The sequence below is a fragment of the Hippopotamus amphibius genome, chromosome 2 (assembly GCF_030028045.1).
Source record: "Hippopotamus amphibius kiboko isolate mHipAmp2 chromosome 2, mHipAmp2.hap2, whole genome shotgun sequence".
In the NCBI taxonomy this organism is placed as follows: domain Eukaryota; kingdom Metazoa; phylum Chordata; class Mammalia; order Artiodactyla; family Hippopotamidae; genus Hippopotamus; species Hippopotamus amphibius.
In genome coordinates, this window is record NC_080187.1 from 137513265 (window position 1) to 137541242 (window position 27978).

Here is a 27978-nt window from a genome sequence, read left to right on the forward strand (position 1 = left end):
GCCGCACGTCCGCCAGTCGCGCGCCGGAGCGCAGCGGCGCGCTGCGGGGGCGGGGCGCCCGGTGCACCCAGCCCTGGGCGAGGACGCTTCCCGTGGGGGTCAACGAGGGTCACCGGCATCTTTACCCGCGTATCAGACAGTAAGCCCCGCACAGCCGCATCCAGAAATTTTTGGCACGCGGCGCTCCATGTTTCAGGACCTCACTTTTCAGATGCGGCTTCTGCCCTCCGCCCGCAGACCGCATCCCAGCCGGGGCCCCGGGCCCCGGGCACGTGCCTGGCCCCGCCGGCGTCCGGGCGGGGGGCGACGCACCGGCTGGGGGTGCAGACAAGGGCCACGGTCCCCCCCTTCCCAGCTTCTCCACGTCCCTTGTACTTTTCAGTTCTTGAGCCTTTGCCATGACAAAGGCTGCTGCGTATGTTGTATCGTATTGAACCTGCTCCAGAGCCTTCGAGATGCGAGTTGTTTATTGGAAACTGAAGGGGGGGCGGGTCATTTGGTCCAGAGGCAGAACCTGCGTTGGAATCTGGGGCATCTCAGTTCCCGCTAAGCCTGGAGGTGGTCAGATGGCTCTCTCTCATCAGCAGCAACTGCAGGCTGGTTGGAAATGCAGAGAAAGGGGCCTAGCGCAGACCTGCTAAATGGGAATCGCTGAGGGGGCGGGAGAAGATCTGTGCTTAACAAGCGCTGAGTGACTCTCAGGCACCCTAAAAGAGCCCCTACGTCATAGCCTTTTTAAGGGTAAGGAAAAGGAAGCTGTGTTTTTTGAGGGCAAACTCCATGCCAGGCACTAGGGGTTAGGCATTTTCCTAATTCTGTGATCTAATTCTCCCCAAGTCTTTTTTTTTTTTTTTTTTTGCAGGAGAGTAAACTGTAGTGCAGAGGAAACTTTCCATGTGTGTAAAACGTTAACCTTATATAAAATGGTATAAGCTTACATGTGCTGTTTGCTTGCACCTTATATGCGTGAAATATCCCTTAGAAGGATATCAAGAAGTTGTTAATGTTGCAGTTACCTCCAAGGAAAGGAGGCAGGATGCTAGAAGGACTGAGTTGGGAAGGTTTTTTTTTTTTCTGTGAGTCTTTGTAAATTTTGTGAGTCTGCCACATTGTTGATGAAAAATTAATTAGTAGTTGATGGTAAGAAAGAAATGGGAAATTTTATTTGAGCCAACCTGAGGGTTATAACCTGGGAGATACTCTTTGAGAAAGCTCTGAGGACTGTTCCACCTTGTTAGAGGTCAAAGCAGTTATGTAAGTTTTTGAGACAAAAGGATTATTTGTCGAATGACGTGTTATTTGTCAAATTGACAGTTTGCAAAATCCAGACCTACGTGTACAAAGTGAGTCATGGGTCATGGGTAGATCATGGCCCTTTACCAGATTAAGAAGGATGGTTATCTCCTAAAGAGATATGACTCTTTATGAGATTAAGAAAGAATGTTATTACCTAAGGAGGTCTGGTTAATGCAATTGGACAACATACACTAGTGGGGAGGGAGGAGGCCCAAACAGGCAGAGAAAAAAACTTTTAAAAAATTTTCTTGTCTTGCCATAAGATATGAATGTTATTTCATCATATGAATCTGTATCTTATTCCAAGTAAAATTAAACAGGTAAAAATTTTACTTAGAACGATATTAGAGCTGAAACCAGAATTGGAATTCAGTGCTGGCTGACTGCAGATTCCAGGTTTTCCATTGACTGCACATGACTGACTTTTAAACATAAAATGTTCTATAAATTTGAGATATTGTTAATAATGAAATATTACTTAGAAATTTAGTTTGTTTTTAACCTTTGAACAATGACCATGTCTAATTCTGGTCCCTTCATGACATATTGTATGGTGCATGAAATTGTTCTTATTTTCATTATTGGTAACAGCTATAAAATAACCGTAAAACAGACTGTAAATGTAATGCCTAGTCTCTGAGAAATATTGATGTCATTAATTGATAATTGCAAAGGGATTTGAGCTCTTTCAGTAGAGATGGCTAAGTGCTGTTATTCCAGAGACTAATCATTGCGAATAATTTTATCAGTGTATTTATCTATGAGGTTCCATTTACAATTAATTATGTATAAGTGATGCTTTTTAATTTTTATTACAGGAATCTATGTCTAAAATATATGAAGAACATCCTGGGTTGGGATTCTGATCATTTATTCTGCCACTCTTCGTGGGAAATTGCAAAGGCAATTCAGGGCTGTGTGGCTTTGGGCATGTTACTTAACCTTTTAGTGCTTCAGTTTGTTCATCTATTGAAACAGAGCTCGTGAAAGTACTTGCCTTAGAGGCTCATTATGAGGATAAATTGAGTCAAGGTATGTACTGCACTTGGAACAGGGCTTGGCAGAGTCATTGTTAGAGAAATCTTAACTTGGAAAAAAAAAACCAGAGGTATAGAAATAAAGCTGATGACAGTGCAGAGGAGGAAGATGTCAGTGTTTATTCTGTGCCTGGAAGTTTATTGTTGGAAGGGATTGTAAAGATGTGTGAATAGACACTTGTTCCTAGCAATAGTTTTTGGTCCCTGAAATTAGGAAATTGGCTCTCTGTAATGATCCTCTAAAAGCTGCATTGTCCCGCTCCTGCACTTGTGAATTTTTCTCTGAGAGAAGACTGACGTTTCCCGTAAGTAAGTGACTGGGAGCTGCAGTGACATGCTGGGGTCGGTTGGTGGGAATGATGGTGCCCCTCTCTTCCCAGCTGCACTTTCAGTGGCATCACGTTGGCAGCTTGAAATTGGTCACAGTGGGATTATTTATTCGCCAGAAATAGGTGAACACCACAAATTCGAGACATTTGCCCAAGAGAACTGCTTGTTAAACACGTGTCAGCACACCACAGCCTGTCGCTCCAGGAGCCCTGCTGGGAGAAGCCCAAAGAGGGCACCTATCTCCCCTCAGGTTGCCCAGGGTTACTATGGGCTTGGACTCAGGAGTCCCTTAGTGGCCTTGGGGCCAATGTTTCAACAGCCTTAGTCTCTTAGTCAAACCAGACTATAAATAAATGGTGGGTCACGAGTTTTTCCTGGGTGAGTTAGTCCAGTGTTGCATAACTATTTCTGGGGACAAAGGAGAATCTGGGCAGCCTAGGCTGCCATCTAACCCTTCTGAGGAAACTTGCATTGTAAACAAAAGGGAACTAAATGGGGGCAGGGGCATACTCTTCACTTATGGGAGGTGTCTGTGACCCATCGTATTTCTGGAGGCAGGAACTCCAAAAACAGCCTTTTTAGGAGTGGAGTATTATAGAAGGATCTCTGGCTGGGGGGCTATATCTAAAGTCAGTCTGTGAAGGAGGTGGATGGAAGAAGAGGGGGATTTTCTGTAGTAGAGGAAGCCATTCATTCATTCATTCATTCAACAGACTTATAAGTGCCCATCTCATTGGTTTTCGTAGCTACATGAGAAGCTCATAAATTTGCCTCAGTTTAATCTGATGGTGTTCGGGTATGTGGGAGGCTGAATAATAGCCCCCCCCAGCTAAAAACATCCTAGTCTCTGGAATCTGAATGTTACTTCATCTGGTTAAAAAAAAGGCTTTGCAGCTGTGATTAAGTTAAGGCTCTTGAGATAGGGAGATGATTTTGGATTATCGGGGTGAGCCCTAGTTGTCATCACATGTATCTTAGTAGGAGGGAGACGGGAAGTTTTGACTACACAGAAGAGTATGTGACTACAGAGGCAGAGACTGGAGTATTGTGTCTCCAAACTGAGGTATGCCAAGGAGTGCTGGCAACACCAGAAGCAGAGAGAAAGGCATGGAACAGATTTTCCTCTTGAGGAGTCAGTGCATGGCTCTGTGGGACTTCCCTGGCTGTTCAGGGGTTAAGACTCTGCACTTCCACTGCAAGAGGGCATGGGTTCAATCCCTGGTTGGGGACTAAGATCCTGCATGCCGGTCGGTGTGGCAAAAAACAAAGCACAAAAAAACACGGCTCTGCCAACACCTTGATTTTGGACCTCTAGCCTCTAGAACTGTGAGAGAACAAATTTCTGTTGTTTTAAGCCACCCAGTCTGTGGTAAATTGTCACTGCAGCTCTAGGAAACTAATACAGGTTAGGACAAGGCTTGTTTTGAAGTAGCACTTTACATATGATTTAGCAAAGATCCATATTAGAGGTGAAGGGTAGCTATTGATACAGATCACAAAGGGTCATCCCTTGACTTAGTCATTGCTGTGTACATGTCAGCACCCCTTCCCCAATAGGTTTCAAGCCCAGGAATCAGTATTTTGAAACAAAAAGAAAACAGACCCTCATATAGATCTTGCACATTTGCAAGTCCATCCATCTGCTATGTACTAGGTATTAGGATAGACATTAGAGATGCAAAGAAGGTAAATAGATACATTCCTTGTCCTCAAGGAGCCTACAGTCTAGCAAGGAAAAGATGCAGCAGTAAGATCATTTCAGTAGAGTCTGTAAGTGTTAAATAAGTAAATATTGGTTGAGCTGTTTCTTCGTGCTAAGTGCCATCTCTGTATACCATCTCTCCTGATCCTCCAAACAGTTCTAGGAGGAAGGTATTAATATCCCTTTAGAAAAGAGAGTCTTAGAAGGTTAAGCAGCTTGTTTAATTTCACCCAGCTGGTGAGTGGGAAAGCAGGGTTACTAGGGAAATGCTGGGAGGGGCGTTTCAGGTGTGAGCTCCTACATGGTCAAGGGCAAAAACATACCCATGGAGAGAGCCAAGTCCAGCTGGAAACTGCCTGTAGTTTAACATGGCTGGAACATGGGTTGATGGAGGAGTGGGACAAGAGGTGAGGCAGGAAAGAGAAGTGGGGGGCACGTACCTCCAAACTGGGGCAGGGGCACTTCTCAGTTGAGGTGCCAGCCCCTGCCCCCACCCTGCCCCACCCTTCCCCAGGCTGGAGGAAGGAGCCTGGGATCCTCAGAGTTTGGCCAGGGCAGTGCGAGGTGAATGTGCAGTCCAGGGGGACTTCTGTCTTCCTGTATTTCCCTCCCCAGCATTCTTGTGGCTTTCTACGGCTCAGGGTTGGTGTGCTTGCAGGAAGGGAAGTCCTTCCAGCTCTCACGCCCTGAAATCCAAGAATCGTGCAAAGCTTCCAGTTAGTCGTCAGCAATTTTCAGCTGTTTCAAGATGAAATTAAAAAAACAAAACCCAACAAATTAAGACTTACAGCAAATCTGAAAAGAAAATTGCACTGTGGGGCAACCTTTGTTCCCTAGGGCAGAAGGGCAAGTGAAAAGAAGTGGGAAGGGATTAAGGACAAGATTCCACTAAACAACTGTGTGCTGGTACTTTGCATATCTTTTACTCTACAGGGCAACTGTATTTAAAAAAAAATGTTACGAAAAAAACATTAAATACACAGAAGTAGAAAATAATGGAATGAATGCCTGTGTTCCCGTCACCAAGTTTATTTTATTGTTATTCAAAAATATTTATTTATTTATTTATTTGGCTGTGTCGGGTCTTAGTTGTGGCATGTGGGATCTTTAGTTGAGGCATGTGAACTCTAGTGTGGCATGTGGGATCTAGTTCTCTGACCAGGGATCTGACCTGGGTCCCCTGCACTGGGAGTCTGGACCACTAGGAAAGTGCCTTGTCACCAACTTTCATAATTCTTAACTAATGGCCAGTCTTGTTTAATCTATACTCATACCCACTCTCCCTGCCAGATATTTTTATATCCCTGCAACACTTTTTATTTAAATTTCAAGCCTACTGAAAAATTGCAAGAGTAGTCTCATAAACAGCCACGTCCCCTAGATTTGTCAATTGTTTTTTCCCAGCTTTACTGAGATATAATTGGTAGGTAACATTGTGTAAGTTTAAGGTGTACAGGGTGTTGATTTGATGATCAAGTTGGTTGTGCTCTAACTGAAACAGGACTGGACAAGGGGAATGTCTCTCAGGTGTTAAGAACCCTTCTTCAGAGCCCCTTGGCCTTCCACTGAGCCAGGCCCCTCTCCTTTCATAGCGTCTAAGCTGAAGGCTGACTGTGATAAGGTGTCTGGAACGTAGCCCTTATGTTTCTAGACGTGGCTATTTAAATAGCCCCTGCAGCAGTTGCGGACCACAGAAAAGAGCTGTCCCCCATCTCTGAGGGTGAGTTTGGGAAAACTGAGAGCACATTGCTGGGAAGGGAACTGAATCACATGCTTCTTATAATCTGATATCTCCCAGTCTTTGTTCTTTTTATGCTTTGATTCTCTTGAAACCTTCTGTATCTCTACCCCAGTCTCGGTCTCTGTTAGATTTCTAATGCTGCCTTCAGCAAATCCTTCTTTCAGTGGACAAGTTGCTGGATTCCAGTGCCCAAGCTGTTGGCCTTCATCCAGGTGGCCTTGCTTCTTTTCCTGTCTTCATGCCCAGGTGGTCTCATCCAAGCCCAGCTGACTTAGTCGGTTCCGTCTTTGAACTCTAGACTTCAAGTTGCCTTTGCCTTCTGGAGTTTCCCTTTGGATATCTCGAAAACCCCTCAAAGTCAGCATGTCTGAAAGTGAACTCATGACTTTCTTTCTCTGCTGCCCAGCCACCATTTGAGACCCCTTGCCCCCTTCAGTTTCCCTTCCACCTGCTGGCCTGTCTGAGCCAGACACCGGGGAGCCATCTCTGGCACCCGCCCCCTTTCTGCACAAACGCTAGCTGTTGAGTTCTGGTACTTTCCCCACCTCTCAGTCCTTTCCCTTAAACTCTGTGCCCCTACCCTGATCCAAGACAAATCCTTCCTCCCTGGATTCCAGTGGTAGTTCTCTAACTGCTCTCCAGGTACCCACTAGGCTCCTCCTTCAGCTGAGTCCCCAGGACAAACCGAGTCACTCTGTCAAAATGCAAATCTTAGTTTGTCAAATGCAAATCCAATCTAGTCACCCAGCGCTCTCCCCCCCTGGGCTTTAAAACCCATCCGTGGGCTCCCATTGCTCTTTGGATCTAGACCCAAATCCCCCCAAAGGATAAAGACCCTGCACGGACTGCCTCCTGCTGGTCCCTCCAGGGTGGGCAGTTCCCATCCTGTTCCCCTGCTGTTTGTTCTCCAGCCAAGTGGCTCAACAGTCATCTTGCTCATTAGGAGCCATTGACAGGCCCTCCCCTCTGCCTTCTCACCCCTCACCTGCTAACTCCTGTTCTTCCTGGGATCTCGGCTCCTCCCGCTTTTTCTCATCCCTTTCTCAGGGATGCTTTCCTGTCCCCAGCCCGTCCCCAGCCCGCCCCCCCCCCCCCCCCCCGTGCTGTCTCACAGCACTTACTAAGATGTGCTACTTTATTGATGTGACGCTCTGTTCATTTCCTCACCTAGACCATAAGGTCCATGGACAGGGACTGTCTTCCTTCGCTGATCCTTGTGTTCTAACTGTGGTGCTAGGCACATAGCAGGCATTGAATACATACCTGTTGAATGAATGAATGAGCAAATACAGAGTAACAGAAGCAGTGCTGAGTTCTGAGGACCAATGTTGATAACCAATTACTTAGCACCATTATTGCCATCTAGTGGTGACTGATGTTATTATACCACTGGGCCCATTCTCAGTCCTTGGATTGCCCTTTACAGAGATCTGTCGCTGTACTGCTGGCCCAGAAGGTAATCAGTATATGAATAGTAGCTTCTTGTTTTGTATTTGCCTTGTTTCAGGTATTGTAGTAGGCGCTCACAACACTGCCTACCTGATACCTGAGCAGAGGGTGTGTAAGCTGCCTTCCCAAGGTCACAAGCTAAGGAGGAGCCCCGTAATTCAACACCAGGATACAGAGCCTGTGTTTTTCCACAGTGCCCCACTGCTTCTGTGTTTCTGCCATTTGTCACATGGAATGTACCCATAAGAAAACTGGAATCGTCGCAGTGGTTGCAGAGGGACTGAGCAGAACTCTCTTCAGTGGCAGAAAATATATTTTGTAGCTAGAGAGGCTTCTTATGAGGCTCCTGGAATTTCAGTAACAGGTCCGCATTCACAGATGAATGCTCACTGGTTCCGCGGTGAATGCATGCATTTTAAAGGCCCTAGGACAATTTGATACCTGCAGTATTTCTGGGTGTTTCCCAGGTCTGTCTTGGTGTATCTTTCCTAGGCTTTTTGACTTTGTGGTCTAGGCAGCTCTGGCCTTCAAGTCTCTACAAAGTTTCAGATCTTTTATGGAGTAAGTTTTCTAACAGTCTTCATAAAGTGCCTTTGAGGTCTGTAGTATACATTAATTACATTAATTACCAGCCACAGAATATTTTTTGAAACCAGGTAGAACACTCGTAAAATGTATGAAACAGTTGTTCTTTGCTTTATATTCATAACAAGTTTATGCAAGTGAATTTGGCGGGGGGGGGTAAATTTGATAACATTTTCTGTCTTTTGAGTAAATTGTCTACCTTTTGAGTAAGTTAAAAGGAGCCTGAGTAATAACTAATAAGGACCTACTGTATAGCACAGGGAACTCGACTCAATAAAGTAATGGCCTATATGGGAAAAGAATCTAAAAAAGAGTGGATAGGGACTTCACTGGTAGTCCACTGGTTAGGACTCTGAGCTTCCGCAGCAGGGGCGCGGGTTTGATCCCTTGTTAGGGAACTAGGATCCCACATGCCGCGTGGTGCAGCCAATAAAATAAAAAAATAAAAAAAATAAATAGTGGATATATGTATATGTATAACTGATTCACTTTGCTGCACACCTGAAACTAACACAACATTGTAAATCAACTATACTCCAGTAAATTTTTTTTTAATTAAAAAAAAGCCAGTGTTAAGTTTAATCAGCAAGTTGGGTGGAGGAATAAGAAATATGCTGTTTAAAAGACACCTGTGGTGAATTGTTATTGGGCTGTGGTTTGAAGCTTGAACTTGCATCAGAGTCACCTGTGCTTGTTAAAGCCTAGCTCGCTGGGGCCCTGCTCCTACAGTTTCTGATTCAGGAGGACCTGAGAATTTGCATTTCTAACCAGCTCCCAGGTTAGAAATGCTGATGTGGCTGGTCTAGGGATCACACTTTGTAAACTACTAGAGCAGTGACTTATACCCTCATTTACTGCCGTCTGTTTCCTGCTTTCTGTCTTAGTCTGGACAGGTCAAGCTTTCCCAAGCTTGTGGAGGAAAGCAGGACAGAGGGATTCCTTTCCAGCTTCCGTCTTTATGGCTCCTGCCTTATCCTGCTGATCTGGCAGTGGCCAGTGAACCTGGGCCTGGCCCCCCGATGCTCTGGAGGACTTCATTACTGACATCTGCCGTGGCCAGGTGAGAGGTCTTAACGCCGGTGGCCGCTGTAGGTCCTGTGGTCCATCAGTGTTGGCTCACGTAGCCTTTTCGGAAATGCCTGTGCCTGGCCTGTGTGGATGTGTGCGTTTGAAACCCTTGGTGGAGGTTGTCATCATTTCTTGCCAGGATTCTGTACCCGTCTACTCCAGGTCTGACATCCTGCTTGGCCCCCTCGAATCTAGTCTTCACACAGAAGCCAGAGCTCTCGTAACACACAGGTTAGGTGATTGATGTGCTGCGTAAACCTTTCACGATATTTACTTATTCTTACAGAAAAAAACCACTCCCTCCCTTTTTAGCAAGGTACCTGAGGTCTTTATGTCTGCCCCCCGCTTACCTCTCCATCCTTCTTCTCTCTAATGCAGCTTTTTGATTTTTGACATCCTGAACTTTCCGCCTGGAATGCCCTCATGGCATTTCTTTGCCTGTTTAATTCCTTTTTGTCTTTCTTAGCCCAAGGATAAGTCCTTACATAATTCTGCAGTTCTGGCACACAAAGGTTTATGGAATGATTGGACAAATGCATGAATGAATAAATAAGGATACCGAAAATGGATTTTTAAAAATTATGGTAAAATACACATAAAATATACCATCTTAACTATTTTTAGTGTACATTAAGTACATTCACTTGTACAACCATCACCACCATCCAACTCCAGAACATTTTTCATCTTACCAAACTGAAACTTAGTACCCATCAAATACTAACTCCCCATCTTCTGGCAGCTACCATTCAACTTTCTGTGTCTCCGAGTTTGATTACTCTAGACACTTCATATGAATGGAATTATACAGTATTTGCCCTTTCGTGACAGGCTTGTTTCACTTAGCATAATGTCCTCAAAGTTTATCTCTGTTATTGCGTGTGTCAGAATTTCCTTCCTTTTTAAGGTTGAGTTATATTCTATTGTCTGTATAGACCATATTTTCTTTGTCCTTTTATACAGAGAATGGATTTTTGTACAAGGATTTATTTATTTACATATATATATTTTAAGTTTATTTATTTATTGGCTGCATTGGGTTTTCTTTGCTGCACGTGGGCTTTCTGTAGTTGTGGCAAGCCGGGGCTACTCTTCCTTCAGGTGCTCGGGCTTCTTATTGTAGTGGCTTCTCTTGTTGCGGAACACGAGCTCTAAGGCACTCAGGTTTAGTAGCTGTGGCTCGAGGGCTCCAGAGCGCAGGCTCAGTAGTTGTGGCACATGGACTTAGTTGCTCTGCCGCATGTGGGATCTTCTCGGACCAGGGCTCGAACCTGCGTCCCCTGAATTGGTAGGCAGATTCTTAACCACTGCGCCAGCAGGGAAGTCTCTGTACAAGGATTTAATTTGCAACGTTGTTTGAAATAGCAAAAGGTTGGAAGGGGATCAGTGATCTAAAATAGGCATCACCTTACAGTGTGGGCATAACTAGAAGGCATGACCTTTGTCGCTGTGCAGCAGTGATAAGGAGGGGGCCTCTGCATCTGTGTTGATACAGAACAGTCACCACAATGGAATGTTAAAGTAATGAGAGCGGTGTAGACTGTTTTACTTTGGTATGTGACCAAAACAAAACAAAACCCAGGGCATATGCACAGACTTGCATGCTTTCCACAGTTGCCAAGGCTGCCTCTGGGGGAGGCAGATGTACTTTTCTCTGGGTGCTTTTTTTATATCTTTTTGCATTTTGTACCAGGCGTTTTTTTTCTTTTTAGGTGTTACGTATTATTAAATAAGAATGCTGATAAGAAAGCAAATAACCTGTCCAGAGGGAGAAGTGATTAGTTCCCTGTAGATCTCACACAAGGAGGGATATTCTAGGCTTATAAAAAATTAAGTCAGTAAGAAAGACCCAAATTAAATTAAACTTGGCTGGTTAATTCTCTTGACTCTCAGTAAAAATTAACTATGGATCTGATTCTTTGACCACACCAGGGACTTTTTCATAAGTGAATCTTATCAATGATCAGATCTGTGCAGTACTTAGCAGTTGACCTGAAAAAGTTCCATCCAGATGAATTTAAGGTCAAAGCCTTGACTTTCTACACTCTCTCAGTGGCTGTTTAAGCGCAGAATTCTGAGTGCTTGCTCCTTTAAAGCAGTCTGAAGCTTTGAGGTGCATTTGATAGGCTTGTCTGAATAGATGCTTGGGTCTGGGTCCAAAAGGGGCCAGTGTCTCCGGATCGGGAGTGATGGATAGTCCTTCCGGTAGCATGAATGTCTGGTGATTACTAAAGTGTCTGTTTGCATTAATCGCCATCATGTGTGTCACGGTCTCATCAGTGCCTGAACAATGCAGGCCCATCTGCCAGTCTTTCAGCTGCCTTTCACCCCATTAAAATCTGGGAGATTATCAAGTCCTGCCTCTCTCGGCTGACTATAAAATCACGCCGGCACACTAACACTGCGACAGACGTGTCCTGGACATTGGTTATCAGTGACAAATACTTTTTCTGTTTCAGATATTCCAATTTAATAAAAAGGTATTCATAATGTTCCTGGTTTCTGGGAAATTCGGCTGCCTGATCACCGCACCTTATCAGCACTGAAGGTTCTCAGGATCTGAGCCTTTGCCTAGTAACTTCCTAAAAGACTCCAGGTTTGCTGAGCACACTGTAAATTCTCTTATTTCTGGTCTGTGCGCTATTCTGGCTCAAATGCTAGAGTGTTCTTCCTTGCCTTGCGTCGCCTGACCCGCTCTTTCTCCAGAGCCCAGCTGAGGTGTGACTCTCTCCTAGGGGGGCCTCCCATGACATTACAGGCCAGGGCAGTGTCCCTCGCAGGCTTTCATGGCTTCTTTCATGGCTGTTTCGGTGGCTGCACCTACCTGCTGCACTTTGAACTCCTCTGGGCCGTGGGCCTCAAACCCCTCCAGAGCACGTCAGCATCACCGGGAGGGCGTGTGAAGGCACAGAGCGCGGGGCCCCACCCCAGAGTTTCTGGTTCAGGAAGTAAGGGGTGTTCCTGGTGATTTCACTTCTCAAGAAGCTCCCAGTTGATGCACATGAGGCTCGTCTGGGGGCTACACTGTGCAGATCCCTGCTCTGGGGCAAGGACTGGGCTTGCTTTTTTCTTATTTATTTATTGGCTGTGTTGGATTTTTGTTGCTGCACATAGGCTTTCTCGAGTTGTGGCGAGCGGGGGCTACTCTTTGTTGTGGTGCACGGGCTGCTCATTGCTGTGGCTTCTCTTGTTGCGAAGCTCAGGCTCTAGGTACAAGGGCTTCAGTAATTATGGCACGTGGGCTCAATAGTTGTGGCTCACAGGCTCTAGAGCACAGGCTCAGTAGCTGTGGCATGGGTTTAGTTGCTCCGCAGCATGTGGGATCTTCCTGGACCAGGGCTTGAACCCTTGTCCCCTGCATTGGCAGGCAGATTCTTAACCACTGCGCCACCAGGGAAGTCCCTGGGCTTGCTTTTATCATCTGTGTATCCCCAGCATCTGGGCCATCTTGGCACATAGTCAATAGTCAGAAGGTATTTGTTACTATTAAATGAACGAGTGCAAGGAGGGTTATAGTGAGTGCTACCCACCCCAGGTGTTTCCAATAATACACCAGAGGCAATCTGAGCACTTTCAGAGAGTGGATGCTAAAGACAGTGGGGGAGGAGGCAGTGCCTGGCTCTTGGGATAGGAGGAGAGGGAGTGTGTGTGTAAGGTGTGGGGAGATTCAGGGGGCAGCAAGGAGCCTAGAAGGGTGGGAGATAGATCCTAGAGTCACAAGCTGGGGCTTAACACATTAATTTTGTGACCTTCGTTTTTTTTTTTTTTAATTTAATTTTATTTATTTTTTTGGCTGCATTGGATCTTCCTTGCTGTGTTTGGGCTTTCTCTAGTTGTGGCGAGCAGGGGCTACTCTTCGTTGCAGTGCGTGGGCTTCTCATTGTGGTGGCTTCTCGTTGCGGAGCACAGGCTTTAGGCGCACAGGCTTCAGTAGTTGTGGTGCATGAGCTTAGTTGCTCTGCGGCATGTGGGATTTTCCCGGACCAGGGCTTGAATGCGTGTTCCCTGCATTGGCAGGCAGATTCTTAACCACTGCGCCACTAGGGAAGTCCCACCTTCGTATTTTCTAGTGCAAACCTTTTAAGGCTGTAAACTTCCATCTAAATATTTTTTGTTATATCCCACATGTCTCAGAGTGTAGTTATTTTATTATGGTTTCCGTACAAATATTTTGAGATTTCTATTATGGTTTCTTCTTTAACCTATGAGCTATTTAGAAGTCTATCTTAAGTTTTCTACCATGGAGTTTTTCTTATTATCTTTGTGTAATCGTTAGCTGCATTATGGTCAGAGCATGTGGTCTGTATGAGGTCAATCCCTTGAATTTTTTTGAGCTAACCTTGCTGGCCTAGCATAGGGCTGCTTTTTGTAAATGTCCCACGTGTGCTTGAAAGCAATGTCCATTCCATGTTTGCTGGGTGCCATGTTCCATGTATGTCCATTGGGCCAAACTTGCTAATGGTCTCACCTTCATTCTTATGATTGTTCCTGTATCTCTTACTATTTCTTTGTCGACTTAATCTATCCATTACTGAGAGAGGAAAGTTAAGAGTCTCCCATTTGATGGTGGATTTCTCAAGTTCTTCTTGCAGGTGTGTGAATTTTTGCTCTACATGTTATGTGCATACGAAGTTAGACTCATCTCTCTGATGAATGGATCCCTTTGTCATTATATAGTTATGTTGTCATCTTTTTGTTTACTGCCTGTTTTGTCTGATAATACAGAGACATCAGGTTTCTCTCAGTGTCGGCCTGCTGTATTATTTTCAGTCTCGGGACTTTTGACCTACCTTTCTGTGTGCCTCTTTCTTTTTCCTTCTTTCCTTCCTTCCTTCCCTTCTCCCCTTACCTTTTGAGGGAGATGGTTTCTCTTTAACATAGCAAGTATAACTAATTTTTTTTTAACAAAATCTAGTCTGAAAAATAATTCTTTTTTTTCTCCAGATCATTATTGGAGTATAATTGCTTTACAATGTTGTATTAGTTTCTGCTGTGCAATGAAGTGAATCAGCTCTATGTATACATAGATCCCCATATCCCCTCCCTCCGGAGCCTCCCTCCCACCCTCGCTCTCTCTCCCCTCTAGGTCATCCCCAAGCATCAAGATGATCTCCCTGTGCTATGCAGCAGCTTCCCACTAGCTCTCTGTTTTATATTTGGTAGTGTATCTATGTCAGTGCTACTCTCTCACTTCGTCCCAGCTTCCCCTTCTCCCTCTGTAATAATTGCCTTTTAATTGGAAAGTTTTGCCCTTTAAGTTTATTATAATTACTGATTCATTCAGAATTATTTCTACTACCTTATTATATTCTACTGTATTTCTCCCACTTTTTCTGTTTGCTCTCCCTCTCTACCACCTACTTTTCTTGCCTTCTTTTGGGTGATAGATGGTTTTGTTTTTCCTCTTATTTCTAGTCCACCTCCCCTCTCCCCCCATATTTTAGACATTCTGTGTCTGTATAATAATATCTATTCTTTTAGTGGTTACCCTAGATATTCTGGTGTACATACTAAACAAAGTTTAAGGTTAATCAATTTCTTATCTTCCTTCAGATACAAAGATCTTAAAATGCTTTAGATCAGTATCTTCAAATTCAATTACTCTTACATATACATTCTACAAAGGGGATTGTTTTAAGGGAATCAATTTCCAGATCCTCTATTTTCGTATGCATTCTTTTCTGAAAATTGATCTTCTTTTTGGGAACTCTTTTGAGATGAAAGCATAGGGTTTCCTTTCCTATTTCTTTTCTTATAATCCCCATTTTCCTGCTTCTTGCCCATCCTGAATCTAACTCTGGCACATTGCCCTGGGTGTACAAACTTTTCAGCTATCAACAAGGGGTTGATTCAAAGATATTGGTGTTGGGCTATGTACCTCTTCCAGGACATGAGTAGTAAACTTCTTTATTTCAGTTACCTTGTGGTATTTTGTTGAACATTCAACACTTTAGGGGTCTGTTTAACACATGTTAATTTAACAAAGGCATATAATTCAGAAGTTCAGAGACTTGAATGGCATTACTTTAACATTCTACCATTTCCAACTATTTATTTATATGAGCAAGATTTCTCAATACTTGCATCTAGACAAACAAAAATTAGAATAGAATTGATGCTGAACTGTTCCCATGCTGGTAATTGTTAATATTCAAACATGAATGCATGAATTGATTGGAAATAGAACCAGTCTCATCCATTTCATTAGTAGATACATTTCATTAAAATTTGACTTTACGTATTTAAAAATTATATGTCAAAGTGTATTATCTTTATTTTGCTTTGATCAGTTGCATACTTTGATCAATTGTAGTGCCAACTTAAACTGGAAGAATTTTAACACTTAGCCTTATACAGAAAATAAAAATGTTCGTTTTATATTCATATTTTTGCTGCTGAACAGTTTGATAGAGTGGTCTATAAAAGACTTTCAGTAATATAAATGCTTACATTAGAATATAATTCTTTGGGGGAAGTGAAAGAGAAATAACTATTCAAGGGACAAAGGAAAGCTGTAAAGAAAGAGGCAACCTGTCACATCTGGGGGCTAGCCAGAGACCAAGAGCTTGGCCTCAGCGTGGTTAGAAGCTGGCCCAGCACTCGCAGCCCAAGATGTGGTACCATGATGATCTTACAGTATACTAACATCAGTCAGGGTCACTCTGTGACCTGGTGACTTGAGCCAGAAAAGGAACAGGGCCACTTTATAATCTTCTCTAAGCAGAGACAAAAACAAGGTCACCCGTGCAAACCAAAAGAATCCCAGACCTCCCTATGGTAGATACCCCAGGGGGGGCCTCATGATTCCCATCCCTTGGAGTCTTTGCCTCTGAGTAGTCCCCTCCCCTTGACTGAGTGGGACCTGTGACTTGCTTTTAACAAATCAGATCTGATAAAGCTGATGAGGTTTTACTCCCATGGTTATTTTACATTTTATGGCAAAGCTGAAGGGATTTTGCAGATATAATTAAGGTCCCTAATCAGTTGATTGTGAATTCATCAATAAGGAGACATTTCTGGGTGGGCCTGACCTAATCAGGGGAAGTCTTTAGCAGAAGGTCTAGGCCTTTCCTGATAGCAGAGACTCCATCGGCAGAGGCTCTCTGTCCTTTGTTGGTTTTGAAGAAACACATGGCCATGAATTTTACAGTTGCAAAGGAATGAATTCTGCCAGCAACTTGAGAGAACTTGAAGATGGATCCTCCCCTGGTCAAACCTCCAAATGAGAATGCAGCCTGGTTGGCACCTGGATTCCAGTCTTATGGGACCCTGAGCAGAGGACCCAGTTAGGCCATGCTCCGGCCTGACCCACAGACACTGTGAGATACTAAATGGTGTTGATTTAAGTTGCTAAAGTTGTGATAATTTGTATGAAGCAATAGAAAACTAATATAATTCTTCTCTCCCAGCTGCCATGAGTGATTGTTTCTCTAAAGCTTTAGTCTTCCCTCTTCTTCCCTCCTTCCAGCTAAGATTTTTTTTAACCCAACATAGAATTACATATGTATCCTGGCAGCATCTAATTCAGAGCAAAGTCCTACTTCCTTGATTTCTCCCTGAAGTACCTAACACAAGCCAAATCCTATGCATCCTTTCTAATATCCTGGCACTGAGATGCCTGAAATTTCTCCATTGTAAGTGTTCTCCCTTGTTGCAATGAGTCAGTAAACTCAGCTTTTTTTTTCTTGATCATTTTGACCTGGGGAGCCCTGACAAAAGTTTTTGCTTTTTAATGAAGAGCTTGCTCATGTATTTCTTGAAAGGCTAATGATGGGTATCAACTCATTATATTTAGATTCTACTGGGTATGTTTAAAAGAGTAGTGAGAAAAAAAAAGAGTAGTGTAACAATTTTATTTTAAAATGCTCTTTTAATGTATTGAAAATTATGTAATTTGCAACTATGTAGTTGGGGAATGAAAATATTTGCATGCTAACTTTAAAATTTGTGAAGAGACACAGATTTACAAAATTCTTTTGGGAAGAACACTCCTCCTTCAAAAATGTTTGAAGACCCCTGATTTATATCACCCTTCTGCCACCATATATCATACTGTTGTCCACGATTTCAGTTCTGAATCCTAGTATTGAGGTCAAGGATCTGAGGGCTCCCACTGGTTCCTGGGATCTAAGTCCTCAGAGGGGATGCTGGAGAGCCAATGCCCAAATGTGGCACAGACACAGCAGGGCTCTAGAACCTGAAAGAACCATGTGAGTTAGAACAGGAGACATCTCAGTGATAAACAATGTGAACTGATGACCAAGGAGACTTCATACTGCCTCTTTCTTGCACTTGAGCCAAGACCATCACAAAATGCGGTGAAGGGTGGGATAAAGGTAGAGGGGTTAGTGTGGTAGGAGGACCAGTAATGTCTGAATTTCTGGCCAACCCAAATGTATAACATTTAGACACAGAGTTAAGTTGATTGAACAAAAGTAAGGAATTGCTAAATTTCTCACACACCCGGATTTGTGGTTCCAGATTCACACCTGCTGCATACACTGTCCTTGGGTTCATTGGTGATTGGAAGCCCACTCAAGGAGATATGGCTCATCCCAGGTTAAGAACCTTTGTCCTGAGGATGAAGGCTGCCTGAGTGGAACTTCCTCAGGGCACATTTTTGCCTGTCAAGAAGGGTTGGTTGACCCAAACAGAACTATCAGAGGTAGAATGTATGTGGAGCTTTCCTCTGGCTTTTTGGCAGCATCCTCCTTCCTTCTGAAGCCAAAAAGCTGGTTACTGGGGCTCTCACATGCAGAGCCGGTGAAAGCTAACAGCAGCGCGGGGCCCTGCCCCCGTCCTCCTCACTTGTCTCCAGCTCTTGCTGTTACAGCTGCCCCACATGCCTGAGGCTCCGAGGAAGTCATAAGCCACCTACTTGGGGCAGGAGTGTGGACAGGTGGGGACAATGCTTCTGCCAAACACTGGATACTTGTGGGACTTCCCTGGTGGTCCAGTGGTTAAGACTCTGCACTTCCACTGCAGGGGCACATGTTTGATCCCTGGTTGGGGGAACTAAGATCCTGCATGCCATGCAGCACGGCCAACAAAACAAAGCAAAACAAGTTAACAAAAAACCAAAAAGCCACAAAAATCACCCCACCAAATAGTAGATAGTTCCTTTCTTCTGCTTTCTTCCTTTAACTGTATTTCAGTGACAGGCCATTGAAATGGATTCACTTCTAAGAGGGTACGTAGCAGAGGAATTGAATAATACAGAATGGGGAGAGATTGTAATGTGTCTGAATGTGGGTGATGTGGACAAAGAATGGTGCCTGTCATATTAGTAAACAGAGGAAGTTGTTGCCATCAAACCGTCAGCCCCTGCAGCTGACCTGATGATGCACCTTGAGGGGATCCAGGATGGAGAAAAATGGGATACTGACCCCAGATAGCTAAGGTGCATATCAAAGGAATAATTTCATTAAGCCCCGACTCTTGCATCTTCCCATACATAGAAAAGGCTAAATTCATTAACTTGAGATTTTTCTTTAATTAGCAGTAATCTTTAATGTTTGACTACTTGGGTTTTTTTGTTTGTTTTTTTGCAAAAGCTCCTGTATATCCTGGCTCCTCCCTTGCCTCTTCAGAATAGTCCCTCAGAGCTAAGAGGCTGTAAGTATCCCAGCATCAAGTCTTCAGAAAGTCCACTAAATAAAACACAATTCTCAACTTTTAGGTTGTGCGGTTTTTCTCAGTTGACAGCATAGTGTATCCACTCAAATCAGGGGTTAAAGGTCTGTATGGGGTTAAGAGTCACTGGGAGCTTGTCAGAGACAAGCAGGATCTTTGGCTGCTGGGACCAAGCCACTTCCTACTGACCTTTGGCTGATAGATGGAGAAGCACTTGATCTTTTCACTGAGACACATGAACTTTATGAAACTCAGTGTCATTTTCCAAACACAAAGAAAATTTTCATCCCCCGGCCCTGAGTGAGGTAGCAAAAGTGGAAGGAGCTCTGAGATGTGGTGATGATCCTGGCTCCATCACTTTCCAGGGGAGATGCTCTGAGCAGCAGAAACCTGAGATTTCTCCAGTGTAAAGTGGGCTAATTATATAGGGCTTTGGGTTTAATAAAGTTCTGATAAATAAGAAATTTTGTTTTCTGTACTGGGGTTGAAACCAGGAGCTTGCTGGGTCTGCTCCTATGACTTGCAGTAGATGAGGCGGAAAGGAGGGTAGAGAATGGACTGTCCACCTTGGGTTGGAACATGATAGGTCTCTAGCCATCCAGAGGCTTGATGGCTTGCTGTGCAAATGGCCCCCCATCCCTGAACTGCACCAGGCATACAATTCAAAAGGTTTGCCAGCCTTGATGGAAGGATATGTAAATCTACTCAATTCACAGCCTCTCTTAACAGTTCCATTGAAATTGCATCTAATTTAAGCTCATTCATAACCGTCATTGATGTAAATAGTGGCAAATGTGGAGGAGCCCACCACAAGGCCTGATAATTACCTCACAATGGAAACCCAACTGTAGGAACATCACCGTTGCCATGGCAACCATGAGAGAAGCCCGGTTGCCCACGGTTACCTATGTTACCAGATGTCAGTGGCGCCTGAGTCTTCGCTCTGAATGAGCCTCGAGCATAATGGGGAAAGGCAGTGGGAACTGAGTGGTTTAGAACAAAAGACTCTCCCTGCACCCACGGGAATCTTTAATATCCCTTTTGTTCTTTTAGCCCTGATGGGTTCATGAAGAGTGTGTTTCATTATAGGACCATTGAGTTGTCATCTTCGAGCCAGAGAGTCCTAAAATGACCCCTCCTCTGAAAGGCCTTTTTTTTTTCATTTAAAAATTCTTTGTTAAGTTAAAAAAATAAGTAATACAAATATGTGGTTCAAGCCTCAAAAAATGCAAAAGGTGCACAAGGAACCTCCCCTTCCCATCCTTATCCTCCATCTGCCCTTTTCCTATCTTCCCCCAAAGGTATTTTTTATGTCTGTACAAATCAATACAAGAAATATTCCTTTCCTTTTCTTTTTACACAAAAGAATATATAATATACACAAAAGAATAATATATCCTACACACTGTTCTGCACCTTGCTTTTTTTTCCTTCATGTATCTTGAAATTGTCTTCATATCAGTCCATGAAGTGCTTCCTCAATCTTTTTAAAGTACAAAGTATTCCATTACATGGATGTGCCAAATGTATTCAACCACTTTCTGTTGATGAGCGTTAAGGTTGTTTTCAGGACTTTGCTGTCACAAAGAAGGTTGCAAAATGAGCCTTACATTAATGCCATCTTGCATGTGAGTTATCTGCAGAATAATTTCTAGATGTAGAATTGCCGACTATGTAGGTTTGTCATTTTAAAGTGCCACTCATAGATCTTGTACTGATTTGCATTCCCCCTGTAATGGATGTGAGACCATTTCCCACAGCCTCACAAGAGTATTTTGTTAAACTTTTGGGGTTTTGCCCATGTGGTCAGTGAGAAATGGTATCTCGGTAGAGTTAAAATCCACATTTTTCTTATATGTATTTAAATTTAGTGAGCTATCTATTCTTAAGCTTTGCCTATTTTCCTGTGGGGTTGTTGGCCTTTTCTTAGGGGGAGCTCTTAGTATATTAGGGAGATTAGCCCTTTGTGGTCAGAATTTCAAGTATTTTTTCCTTCCAATTTGTCATTTATGTTTGACTTTGACAGTATAGTGTAATGGATCAGAGCACAAGTGCTGGAGCCAGACTGTCCAGCTTCACATTCCAGCTCTGCCAATAAGGAGGCTGTGTGACTTTGGAAATTGGCTTCTCTGTGCTTTGTCTTCCTCATCTGTGAAATGGGGATTATAGCACCAACCTCATGTGGCTTTTTTTGAGGATTAAATGCTTCGTATGTTTAAAGTGTTTTGTTTTTTGCTTTTTGTGGGTTTTTTTTGGCTGCTTTGGGTCTTAATTGCGTCACTCAGGATCTTCTTTGAGGCATGTGGGATCTTTCATTGTGGCTTGCGGGCTTCTCTCTAGCTGTGGCATGTGGGTTTTCCTCTCTGTAGTTGTGACGCGTGGGCTCAGTAGTTGAGGTGTGTGGGCTTAGTTGCCCTCAGTATGGGGAATCTTCTTGCCCAGAGCAGGGATTGAACCCATGTCCCCTGCATTGGAAGGTGGATTCTTTACCGCTGCACCACCGGGGAAGTTCCTTAAAAGTGTTCTTAACGATGCTCTCTATAGAACAGTAAATTCCATATTTGACACCTATTATTATTTAAATTATTTTTAATGTTTCCCGGATTTTGTGTCATAGTTAGAAGGGCCTTAAGAAAGTTTCCCTATGCCCTACTTGGCACCATCCGTTCTTCTTTTCACATGCTTTTATTGGGGAAGCAGCATGGATGAGTGGTTATGAGTACTAGTTTTTTGAGTCAGATGAACTTGAGTTTCAATGGCAGTTCTAGCACTTACTAGCTAAGTGACCTTGATCAAGTTGTGTCACCTCCCTAAGTGAGGATTAAAATGACACCCAGTCACAAGGCAATGGTGCGAATTGGTGCTATGGCTGGCACACAGTGAGCGTGCATGGAAAGTAAATGGAGGCTACTGCTTTTAATATCATGGTACCAGCCATCCTTCAGGCCAGTTAATTTCACTTCCCTGTCTTGCTAGTAGGCTGCGAGTTCCCTGAGGACAGGGACCATATCTCAATTTGTATCCTTAGAGATCTACACAGAAGGGGCTCAGCAAATGCTAGTTGATGAATGAACAGAGAAACAAGCTCAAAGCAGTTCGGAGATTGCTTAGTTTAGATCATTTCTGGCAGTTTGCAGAGGAGAAAATGGAGGCAGAGTGATTTGCCCAAGGTCAGAGTCAGAATGGAACCTGGAGCTTTTGACTTCAATCCAAAAGACAGCAGCTGAGGCTCAAGCCAATGGGCACTTCCCAGAGCCCTTGGCGCCAGTGTCCCCATCCCTGCAGTGAGCAGCAGCCGCCCCCCACCTCTGCAGGCAACCCTCCAACACCAGCAGGAGTAAAATAGGGGCTTCCCTGGTGGCACAATGGTTAAGAATCCGCCTGCCAATGCAGGGGACATGGGTTCGAGCCCTGGTCCAGGAAGATCCCACATGCTGCGGAGCAACAAAGCCCGTACTACACAACTACCAAGGCTGCGCTCTAGAGCCTGTGAGCCACAACTATTGAGCTCATGTGCCACAACTACTGAAGCCCGTGTGTCTAGAGTCTGTGCGCCGCAGCAAGAGAAGCCACCACAATGAGAAGCCCATGCACTGCAACGAAGAGTAGCCCCTGCTTGCCACAACTAGAGAAAGCCCGTTCACAGCAGTGAAGACCCAACTCAGCCAATAAATAAATAAATGAATGAATGAATGAATAAATAAATTTATTTAAAAAAATAAGTAAAATACTTATCCGAAACAAACAAACAAAAAAACAAAAACAAAACGAGAGGGCAGCTGGCCTGCTACCTTCAATGCCACGTTGGCCCCAGGCTAGGAAGGGCAGGGCGTAGTGTCCTTCACAGCAGATGTCTCTGCCCATCACTGCACATCAAGGTCCTGCACTGCAGCTTCTGAAGCATCATTTATTAATCTTGTTTATGGTGGCCCCATTAAAATAGAATAAACAAAACAACCCCCAAAAAGTGTGGACTTGAATTGAATTTCTTTGGGTCTTGGTTCTTCCATCTCTAAAATGGGAGCGATTGTTCATTTATTCACTTGTTCACTGAACAAATGTTTATAGAGCCTCTGCAGACTCTTTCTGGGACTATGGTAGGCACTGCTTCAATAGAGATGGGCAGAGTGAGAGCTCTGCACACAGAGAGCTCAGAGACCTGCAGAGCAACCACCTCAGTGGTCCAACAACAATGCCTCCCTCTTCTTTAGATTGCTATGGCCTGTACAGGAGCATGGACATGAGGCTTTGGAGAACACAGCCAAGTCTCTGTTTGTTTGGCTTGGGGCAGAATTAAAGAAACTTCAAAGAATTTGTGACATTTGAGCTGCCTTCTGAAGGACACCTAGGTGTACCAAGTTTATTGACCTTGGTGTTATTTATAGATTTTTCCTGGCTGACAATGATGCCCTTTATATGACAGGCCCTGTTGGGAGCAGGTGCAGAGATTATGCAGGACTCAGGTCTTTGTACTTCTTTGATGTGATGATGCTTCCTCTAGGCAAGCTCTTTTAACCCCTACTTCAACTTCTGCCCCCACTGTGGGGTTGCCAGAATTAACAAGTAAAAATACAAGACTCCATGCAAATTGGAATTTCAGGTAGAGAATATTTGCATGGGATATACTTACACTAAAAATTTTTTGTTTATCTGAAATTCCATTTTAACTGAGAGACTTGTATTTTATCTAGCAAACCTACCCCATTAGTAAGGCAACAAAAAATTGCTGGGATCCCTTTTTTCCCTAGCAGGTTGCCTTCTTGGACAGAGAAAATTCAGGATGGCTCAAGCTCTGATATTTTCTTCAGCACCCAAAGTTCGGCAGTATAAAGCAAAAAAACCCCACAAGCTGGTTGAATAACATAAGGTGGTACATATATTTCCTAGCTCCTTCTGCTAGGAAGGATACATATATTTCCTAGCTCCTTCTGCTGAGAGGACCTGAAAGAGTGACACCCCAGTAACAATGAGTATACTCAAAGCCCGCATCTTAGTTTCTAAACCCTATTCTCCAGTGAAAGGAACTAGGGCTCCTTGGAGAAATGGTTGATTCTAGGGTTGGGGCAGGGAAAATGTAAGATGATCCTGGAGCATCTTGTGACAGAAAGCAAAGAAGTGACCGAAAAACAGAACAGAAGGAAAGTAAAACCAAAAAATGGGTGGGGATCTGTCAAAAGGACTTCAGTTTTCTACTTCTGTTGTCTGGTGGGAGGTGAGCATTGAAGGCCAGTTTATCTACTTTTTAGGAAGCCCTGTGGCTGATCTCAGAGTCCTCTGCTTTGGGACCATAAGTAAAATTTCGGGGCAGCAGGAAAGGCGTTTTCAATATTGTATAATATAGGCTTTCACTGAGAAGAGGAGGAGGAGGAGAAACACCAACATTTTGTAGGACCTGGTGGTAGGACACATTGGTACCTCTTTCTCCCACAAAATGTGCTTTGGCAAACATGTCCAGTTTTCAAAACAGCCAATCCCCTATCATAGAACCTTCTAGAAATTGGACTATATTGCAAGGAAGTCATCTGAATACAACAAAAAACAGCTCAAAGTTGGGCTTCCTAGGTGGTGCAGTAGTTAAGAATCCACCTGCCAATGCAGGGAACACGGGTTCCATCCCTGCTGCAGGAGGATCCCACATGCCGTGAAGAAACTAAGCCTATGTGCCACAGCTGCTGAGGCTGTGCTCTAGAGCCCGTGAGCCACAACTATTGAGCCCATGTGCTGCAACTACTGAAGCCCACACACCTAGAGCCTGTGCTCCGCAACAAGAGAAGCCACGGCAATGAGGAGCCTGCGCACCACAACAAAGAGCAGCCCCCACTCACTGCAACTAAAGAAAGCCCGCGCACAGCAAAAAGGAGACCCAGCACAGCCAATAAAATAAATAAATTAATTAATAAAAAACAAAAACGGCTCAAAGAAATTTATTTCACTGTTATTTATAATGTGAAAAAATGGGAACTAATTTAAAGTAGATGATGGACTTTTTACTGGATGGGGTTTTATGTAGCCAATAAAAATAATGTTCATTATGATACAAAGATAACATGGAGATATGTTTATATTATGAAATGAGGTGGAACTAAATAGGTTTCACTATTGCATAGTCTGATTAACCTAGAAGATTTGGAGAGAATATATATACACTAACATTCTAACTCTTAATTATCACTGGGTAAGAGGAATTTTCATTCATTTGAAATAAAAAAAATTTTTTTTCTAGATAAGTGCACAAAAGCATAATGAAGAAAAAACACATGGGTGACTATCTTCTTAATTTTGGGTTATCAAAAAATGTAATTTGATCATTCAGAGTCAAGAAGTACTAGAAAATGTGAGTATGAAAAAGAGTTCTCCCCCATTCAACTTCTCCCTACTCTCCTGGGAAACCCTTTTCAAGCCTTTAATTCTCCCCACCCCTAGGTCACGATAGCATGTTTAAGTTGCTGGTTTTTTCTTTTTCTTTTTCCATTCACCTATTGAGGGGCATTTTAGTTTCTCCAGTTTTTGACTATTACATACAAAACCCCTGTGAACAATCATGTGCAGGTATTTTTTTTTTAAGCTCTTAGTGTAATATAATTGCTTTACACTGTTGTGCCAGTTTTTGCTGTGCAACAAAGTGAATCAGCTGTATTTGCACATACACCCCATATCCCCTCCCTCCCACGACTCCCTCCCACCCTCCCTATCCCAGCCCTCTAAATCATCATCCATCCTCGAGTTGATCTCCCTGTGTTATGCAGCAGCTTCCCACTAGCTAGCTATTTTACATTTGGTAGTGTATATATGTCAACGCTACTCTCTCACTGCGTCCCAAGCATACGGTATTTGTTTTTCTCTTTCTGGCTTACTTCACTCTGTATGACAGACTCTAGGTCCATCCACCTCACTACAAATAACTCAATTTCATTCCTTTTATGGCCGAGTAATATTCCATTGTATATATGTGCCACATCTTCTTTATCCATTCATCTGTGGGTGGGCATTTCAGTTGCTTCTTGGTCCTGGCTATTGTAAATAGTGCTGCAGTGAACATTGGGGTACATGTTTCTTTTTGGATTATGGTTTTCTCAGGGTAAATGCCCAGGAGTGGGATTGCTGGGTCATGCCATTTCTTGATTTATTGATTTTAGACATTATGTGTGGGCTTCCTGATATGGTAGATAAGGATTTAGGTCTCTTATACCCCTGCAGTGGATGAATAGTGGCCTCCCAAAATTCATGTTCATTTGGAACCTTAGAATGTGACTTTATTTGGATATAGAGTTTTTGCAAATGTAATTGAGTTAAGGATCTCGAGATCAGATCATCCTGGATTTCGGGTGGGCCATAAATCCAGGGATTGGCGTCCTTGTAAGAAGAGAGAATAAACACAGAGGCACACAGAACAGGCCAGGCAGACATTGGGGCAGAGGCTGCAGTTAACGCAGCCCCAAACCAAGGACTGCCGAGGGTTTCTGGGATCTGCCAGAAGCTGGAAGAGAAGCAAGGAACAAATTCTGTCTTACAGGACTTCCCTGATGGTGCAGTGGTTAAGAATCCACCTGCCAATGCAGGGGACACAGATCCCTGGCCTGGGAAGATCCCACATACTGCAGAGCAACTAAGCCCATGCGCCACAACTACTGAGCCTGCGCTCTAGAGCCCACAAGCCACAACTCCTGAGCTCGAGTGCTGCAACTCCTGAGGTCCGCACACCTAGAGCCCATGCTCCGCAACAAGAGAAGCCACCGCACTGAGAAGCCCGTGCATCACAATGAAGAGTAGCCCCCGCTCGCTGAAACTAGAGAAAGCCTGTGCGCAGCAACGAAGACATAATGCAGCCAATAAATAAATAAATTTATTTTAAAAAATTCTGTCTTACAGCCTCCACAGGGAACCAACTCTGCCAACACCTTGATTTGAGGCTTCTAGCCTCCAGAACTGTGAGGGAATACATTTCTTTTAAGTACCCCAGTTTGTGGCAATTTGCTACTGGCAGCCCTAGGAAAAGAATACAGCCCCATCTTTCCATGAATCTCCATGTATACGCTATGACTTCTTTTAACCTTTTTTCTTTTCAAACTTTCCAGTGATGAGCATGCATTATGCTTGTAAAGAGAAAATAAACTTTATTAAGAAAGAGGGTGAGGATGTGAAAATGCAAAGCTGGAGGAAAAGGAAGACCACTCAGAGTCTGGCAGAGGTGGGTGCATGTGACTCTGTGCTCAAGGCTGAGATGCACATGGGTTAGCTCTCAGGATGAGAGACCAAAACCACCTGTGTCAACAAGATTGCTGTGTATTCCAGAAAGTTGTACAGGAAGATACAACTGTAAACCATTAAATATTTCACTGTGTGCTTTGGAAATTCCTGAAAACCAGTTTATTCAAATAAGGGCTTGTGCATTTGGGCACATAGCCCCATTCTCAGAACAACTGGCTGCTCACTTGGGTAAAAACTCCACTAGCCAACCAACCATGTGCTAATAAAGACTCACTCTAGGGCTCTTGCCTTGCTGTGGCCACCAGTCCTAAACTATAACATCATGAACTCTACCCAGTGTTGAACCACTTGAGCTTAGACACCATAACGCAGTAGGTATCTGCCCTGGTCTCCCCCTTCTGAGACACTCCTGGGGTTGGTCAGGGTGGAGCTGCTGTCTCTGACTGCGGTTGAGTACAGGACATGGGTCTGTGTGGGGCACAGGCTCTTCTGGTGGTCCTTCTGGGAAATTGGCAGTCAAGAAGGTGTATGTGTTTGAGTGTGTGTATTGTGTACTTGCTTGTGCAAGAGCATCTGTGAGAGGAACTGTGTGTGTGTGTGTGTGTGTGTGTGTGTGTGTGCGCCTGCGTAGTGGTCAGAGGTTAGGCTGTAGAGCGGAGCCATTTATGAAAGGTTTTGTATGCCAAGCTAGGGAATCTGGATTCTCTTCCAAAGGCAGGGGGAGCCTGGAAGATGTTAATAGACGATGACATGTTTAAGTCAGTGTTTTGGAAAGACCTGTGATCTCAGGTTTGAGAGAATTCCCAGGGCAGTAGATAAAGGTTTAGAAGATAGGCACATAGTCAGAGCATAGAAGTGGACAGCATTGCCAGACAACGGTGAGATGGATTAAAAAGGTGGGTGCCATTCTTTGCCACTCTCCCATCCAC

The 27978-nt window shown here is 43.9% G+C and overlaps 1 long non-coding RNA gene across 6 annotated transcripts; it reads left to right on the forward strand.

The window, feature by feature from the left end:
• Positions 1-27155, forward strand: LOC130845157 (uncharacterized). Of its 6 annotated transcripts, none has more exons than XR_009051341.1 (7): positions 1-139; positions 2115-2328; positions 9025-9200; positions 11668-11804; positions 16359-16527; positions 25065-25175; positions 26355-27155. It is a non-coding gene; the product is annotated as an uncharacterized LOC130845157 (long non-coding RNA). The 6 variants fall into 6 exon arrangements; XR_009051343.1 differs by lacking the exon at positions 1-139 and adding an exon at positions 160-741; XR_009051342.1 differs by lacking the exon at positions 2115-2328 and having other exon boundaries at positions 2-139.
• Positions 27156-27978: the final 823 nt, after the last annotated feature.